The sequence below is a fragment of the Asterias amurensis genome, chromosome 10 (assembly GCF_032118995.1).
Source record: "Asterias amurensis chromosome 10, ASM3211899v1".
Taxonomy (NCBI): Eukaryota; Metazoa; Echinodermata; class Asteroidea; order Forcipulatida; family Asteriidae; genus Asterias; species Asterias amurensis.
In genome coordinates, this window is record NC_092657.1 from 13,053,323 (window position 1) to 13,060,136 (window position 6,814).

At 35.9% G+C, this 6,814-nt stretch overlaps 1 protein-coding gene across 1 annotated transcript in view; it reads right to left on the reverse strand.

The window, feature by feature from the left end:
- The window catches only part of LOC139942940 (uncharacterized), a 97,674-nt gene that overhangs the window by 47,601 nt on the left and 43,259 nt on the right, over window positions 1–6,814 (reverse strand). The gene's annotated exons all lie outside the window — the stretch shown is intronic.

Genomic DNA, 6,814 nt, shown 5'->3' on the forward strand with positions numbered 1-6,814 from the left:
TGCTAATGAGATTCCGTCCCCGATTTGGGAGCTTAAAGGAACACGTTGCCTTATATCGAACGAGTTGGTCTAAAAAAAAGCGTTGGCAAGTAGAATACAATGATCCACACAAATTTATGGGGCGCCGTTTGTCCATTAATTGTTTGACAATTTTAAGGCATGTTTTTACCATGGTTTACAGCAATTAGATGTAAACCATAAAAATTGTTGCCACATCCTGTTATGGTTTACATACCAGTAAAGTATTTGTTGTGTCTAAGTTTATGGTTTACAAACCATGAACATACAAAAAAACATTTACAAATCGTGGTTCATAAACCAAGAAAATTTACGCATCTTAAAAACATGGTTTATAAACCATAAAAAATAAAGCATCAAATTCATGGTTTACAAATCATGGTTTACAAACCATGAAAATTGAGACATCTAAAAACATGGTTTACAAACCATGAAAATTTAAGATAAAAATCGTGGTTTACAAATCATGGTTTATAAACCATAACAAATGAACCATAAAATCATGGTTTGTGACAATGGTTTATAAACCATGAAAATCGAGACTTTTTAAAAAACATGGTTTATAAACCATGAAAATTGAGACTTCTTAAAAAACATGGTTTATAAACCATGAAAATTTACACATCTCAAAAACGTTGTTTGTAAACCATAAAAAAAAGTGCACTTACAAATCATGGTTTACAAACCATAAAAAATGTGCACTACAGAAATCATGGTTTATAAACCATAAAAACGTGCACTCAAAAATCATGGTTTATAAACCATAAAAACGTGCACTCACAAATCATGGTTTACAAACCATAAAAAATGTGCACTCAAAAATCATGGTTTATAAACCATAAAAACGTGCACTCACAAATCATGGTTTATAAACCATAAAAACGTGCACTCAAAAATCATGGTTTATAAACCATAAAAACGTGCACTCAAAAATCATGGTTTACAAACCATAAAAAATGTGCACTCAGAAATCACGACATTGCATACGTATGCGCACACGTTTACGATATGCGATGTCCCTTCAGGGCCACCATAATTATTGCATCAGCATTACACACACGGTGCATTGATCACAGCATTGACACACACGGTGAATTGCATATTGCTGGCTCGCACGTGGCATGGGGGGAAATGGGGGTGAAATGGGAACCGATCAGAGTTGGGAAGGAGGTTTTAGAGACGATCGTAATAGAATTTTATGGTTTGTAAACCATGATTTTTGAGTGCACGTTTTTATGGTTTATAAACCATGATTTTTGAGTGCACATTTTGTATGGTTTGTAAACCATGATTTTTGAGTGCACGTTTTTATGGTTTATAAACCATGATTTTTGAGTGCACGTTTTTATGGTTTATAAACCATGATTTGTGAGTGCACGTTTTTATGGTTTATAAACCATGATTTCTGAGTGCACATTTTTTATGGTTTGTAAACCATGATTTGTGAGTGCACGTTTTTATGGTTTATAAACCATGATTTTTGAGTGCACATTTTTTATGGTTTGTAAACCATGATTTGTGAGTGCACGTTTTTATGGTTTATAAACCATGATTTTTGAGTGCACGTTTTTATGGTTTATAAACCATGATTTCTGTAGTGCACATTTTTTATGGTTTGTAAACCATGATTTGTAAGTGCACTTTTTTTTATGGTTTACAAACAACGTTTTTGAGATGTGTAAATTTTCATGGTTTATAAACCATGTTTTATAAGAAGTCTCAATTTTCATGGTTTATAAACCATGTTTTTTAAGAAGTCTCGATTTTCATGGTTTATAAACCATTGTCACAAACCATGATTTTATGGTTCATTTGTTATGGTTTATAAACCATGATTTGTAAACCACGATTTTTATCTTAAATTTTCATGGTTTGTAAACCATGTTTTTAGATGTCTCAATTTTCATGGTTTGTAAACCATGATTTGTAAACCATGAATTTGATGCTTTATTTTTTATGGTTTATAAACCATGTTTTTAAGATGCGTAAATTTTCTTGGTTTATGAACCACGATTTGTAAATGTTTTTTGTATGTTCATGGTTTGTAAACCATAAACTTAGACACAACAAATACTTTACTGGTATGTAAACCATAACAGGATGTGGCAACAGTTTTTATGGTTTACATCTAATTGCTGTAAACCATGGTAAAAACATGCCTTAAAATTGTCAAACAATTAATGGACAAACGGCGCCCCATACAAATTTGCCTCGAAACACGTCGCCTTAGATCAAACGAGTTGGTCTAAAAAAACGTTGGCAAGTAGAATAATGATCCACACGCCTCGAAATTGCTCCGTTTTTCTCTTTCTTTGCGAACTGACACAGTCGGCCATTTATGAGAGTCAAAAAGTTGACTCCCATAAATGGCTGACCTTGTTAGTCGACGAGGCTTGTTTGTGTGAATCATTGTATTATACTTTTACAACATCTTTCTTCCCATAGGCATTTTATAACAAACGGTTACAAACGCTTTTCAAAGACCAACTCGACCGATCCAAGGCAACGTGTTCCTTTAACGTTGGCTGAAGGAGGATGTTTCAAAAGAGGGCTCTTAATGAAGTAGTTTGTACACAGTTTGCCATGCTTAGGGCGAGTAAAAAAAAAAAAGTTTAGCGTCCGGGTTTTTCGAAAAAAAGAAGGAGGAGGGGCTTTTTATTATTATTTTTATTTTTTTTTCAAGATGGCCACCATTCTTTTTAAAATGTCAAATATCCATTTTTTTTTTTTGCTGCTCAAACACACAATACATAATGGAAATATTTTGTAAAAGGCATTCAGACAAGACATTCAGATTGTATTAGCTGAGATCGTTGAAAACAACCCGTTTTTAATGTAACCTTTTTTTTCCAAAAACAAATGTGCATAAAAAAAAAAAAAAAAAAAAAAAAAAAAAAAAGTAGGCGGCCTCTAAAAAGGAAGCGGGCGGGGACGCTAAACATGTTTCTTTTTTACTCGGCCTTATGGAGGGACCGTTTATCCAGTGGAACGGAATTTCCTGCCACACCAGCTGCGGAAAAGTTTTATGACTTTAGGCGCGCGACGGGACTAAAAATAAACGGACTCTAATATCAAGTCTACTGTTGACCTCAATTAAATTCGATCCAAATCAGTATACTTCGATTCGATTCAGTTAATTTTAATTCAGTTTAATTCAATTTAATTAAATCCAACTCGATTCAATTCACTTTATTACAAACATCACGTTAAAAACATAAACATTGTTTTACAGTGTGCATCAACTTTAAAACATCAACATTTTGTGAAATAGAAAAGAAAGACTAACACAGATAAATGGGACAAGTATTACACAATGACTCGATACTCACAATCATCCTACACGTACTAGGGAGACGACATACAAACAACTTAAAACCAACAACCAAAATAAAAGAGCAAAAATACCATAAAACACAAGTTAAAGAAAATGATAACATGGACCATAATAAAATGATAGTAACTCGTCCGTATCTTGTTCGGCAGCCAGCAGAACATGGCAGTTCAGCGTTTTCACAATGTTTGGTTCTACAAATGAGGAATTGGGTGTAGACAGAAAGGGGAAGCAAGGGTTCCAGTTTGTTCTTGTTTTGGCCTCGGCTTTAAAGGATTCGGGTACTTTTTTAAAATGTCCACAGATTTACGTTAAACTACAGGGTTTGACGATAATGATAATGGAAAGCTTCCCTTCAAATTACTAACTGAGGTTGTGTAGTTTTTGAGAAATGAGTAAAACAAGTCACAAAGTAATTTTCGTCTCAGGAAGACGAACATTATTTTAGCATGTCAAATCCCTTTAACCAGTTATGATTGGTTAATACGTTTTTTACATACTAAAACTGAGACGAAAATTATTTGTTTTACTCACTTCTCATAAACTACAGCACCTCAGTAAGTAAAATTTCAAGGGAAGCTTTCTACTATCATAATCTTCAAACTGTGTAAGTTTAATGTAAATCTGTGGACATTGTGTTTTGTGTTTGGAAAAAGTAGACATACTTATTTCATCTGCTATCTTTCTCACTTACTACAATTGGTACAATTTTCTATTAGTCGTATAATTCCCATATTATTTGCACTGTTAAAGTTTGTTTTTCTTCAAGAAAGTATGGAAATAAATTTGAGCTGCAATTGAATTGATTTGAATTTAAGGGGTAGGGGGATGAGCAAAGTTGCCCGTATGAAAGGACCCGGAATGAATCAGGACGGCAGATATATATAAAAAAAAGTCCAGTCTGGCACAGGAAAACCAGTTTGTTTAAACCATTAAGGCCCAATGGTTGAATCTCTGAAGTATAAAGCTTCAGTGGCATTTTTCAGATTGTGGATTTATTTTAAGGATGTTTTGCTGCGTGGACATTGTGCCGGTTTTTTTCGGCGATATCTCAAACTGTGAACACCTTTTGCCATGCAATTTCAACAGGTTAGTTTAATTGTACACATTTATATTTATACAATATTAAATCCAATCCAACGGTTTCAAATCACAATGATCTAAACAGGTAGGCATATGTGGCTGTGCATGTAATTACAAACTACAACCAAGTTACTGCGCAGGCGAGCGCCCTCTGTTGATCTGGACCGAAATGCATAAAGCTATTTCTTTATCAAAGCGTAGCTGAGCTGCTGAGCACAACGACATTCAAAATATTATCGGCAGTATTTTTAGCTCAAGCAGCGCCTCGATCCCCCCCCCCCCCGGTTGAAGTTAATATTGTTAGTGTTGTTAAACTGGATGTGTTTAGCTAAGGGTACATGTGAACACAACTGGAGAAGAAAAACAAAATACAGTAGCTTTTGAATCTTGTTAACTTCTGCCTTCTACACAGTTACATAAAGAAACATAAAAGTTTAACGCTGGAAAAAAAAATCGGCCAGCGTCACTCAACAGTTTACAGTGATTTTAATTTTCTGTAAACGATGTATTAACAATCATAACCTCCCAGATTAGTCAAATGAGCAGTTTACAAGTTTTGTTCATTAATGCTTACATTGGTTTACAACTGTTTGCGTGTATTGCAAATTGAAGATAAAAATGTGTGCTTTAAAGTCTTTTAAATACGTCTGAAGGTGACACCCTAGAGTTCCCAAATGTTTTAAATTACATCTTAAATTACAAGTTAAAACTGTACGCAAACTTGTTTAAACTTGTAAGGAATAATACCACCAGTGACATCAATTAAAGGCACCTGAAAATATGATTATTTTTCTTTTAAACATAAGAGTATTATGTTCGTTAACAATAAAACAATTTTTGGACTAATTGTCTGTCACGATTTATATGATAAAACAAAAATAATTAAGTGCTGGGGGGGGTTGACTCCGCCTACCCCTTTTGTGACGTAGGAAAAGGGAGACTTTGCCTCGATGCGTAGATAAACACACGTGCAAAAGTACATGTAATTCTAAAACGTGAGTTTTTACGCTGCGAAAAAGTTTTTTTAATTTGTTTCTGGCATTTTTCCGGCAATGCCGACCAGGTGTATTGCTGCTGGATGCAGCAAAACAACTAAAGATGGGGTCAGTCTTCATCTATTTCCTGCAGATCCCAAGTACAGGCGGTTGTGGGCTGCGAAAGTCAGATTAACTAGAGCAAAGTGGTCCGGTCCGACGTCTTTTTCATCGCTATGCAGCGAACACTTCGAGCCGTCGTGCTTCGAATCCGGGATACACCACTCATTTGACATGACGAGAAAAAACATTCTTAATCACGACGCCGTCCCAACAATTTTTCCAGCTAGTGGAAAATCGAAGAAGGTATTTGAAAGACGTGACGAACCCAGAGGATCATTTGCTAAACGTGAAAGTTTGAACTTTGAGGGTACGTTTTTAGCTTTTGCCAAGTGACACGATTTTTTTTTTTTTGGTACCGCATGCGATTCACCGTGCGTGCCGGTCCTATGTGACCGTCCGCACATAATACAGCAGCCACAGTGCGTGCGTGCAGTCTGCTCCGTGGCCGTATTTCTATATTAATACGTAGGCAGACCCACATCTTACAACCCATTTGGTCACTAAAACGTCGCATAGTTAAATAAAAATAGCAGCAATAGCTTTTGTAAAACCCACTAGGCGTTCAACATGTTCAAAATTCAATGTACGTATGTGTGTAAAATCGTGTATAAATTTGTTTTGATGTGTCATGTTCCCAGACGTAATGTACGGGGGCCTGACTACAACTTTTCTCTTCAAATATCGCGCCTTGAATTACGTCACGAACAGCGCCCTCTCGGGTCGGGGCCTACTCGTAAATTTGTAAATACAATCAAAACTAATATTTTTAAACCTTATTTAACTTGTTATTCACATTCCTCTCGTAAAAACACATATTATAGTGAAAACAACTTTATTTAAAAAAATACCACTTCCAGGTGACTTTAATAAACATTCATAAATACGTTAGACAGTTTCGCTATTCCTATTGGTGGAGAGCGCGTCACGTGGGGGTATTTAAACCTATGATAATGACCAGTGTTTGTAACCGGTTGTGAGCGGATACTCCGCGCTAGTCTTGATGCAAGACGTGTCTTGTTACGGGCGATGCGGGCGCTGTCGGTGAGTTGGCCGCGCTGCGTGTGAAAGGAGAGTGTTTTGCACCAATACTATACGCGCACGAACGGAACCGGAAACTATCGGAAATAGGCGTCTCAGTCATAACAATGCAATACACCGACGTCGTACATGAACATACAGCTCAAGCAAGTCGGAACCAGATAAGTTTTACATAGTTTTTAACCAAAAAGGCGTTATGAATGGAAACAAAAGAGTAGTGACTCGTCCTTTACCGGCCGTTTAAAAC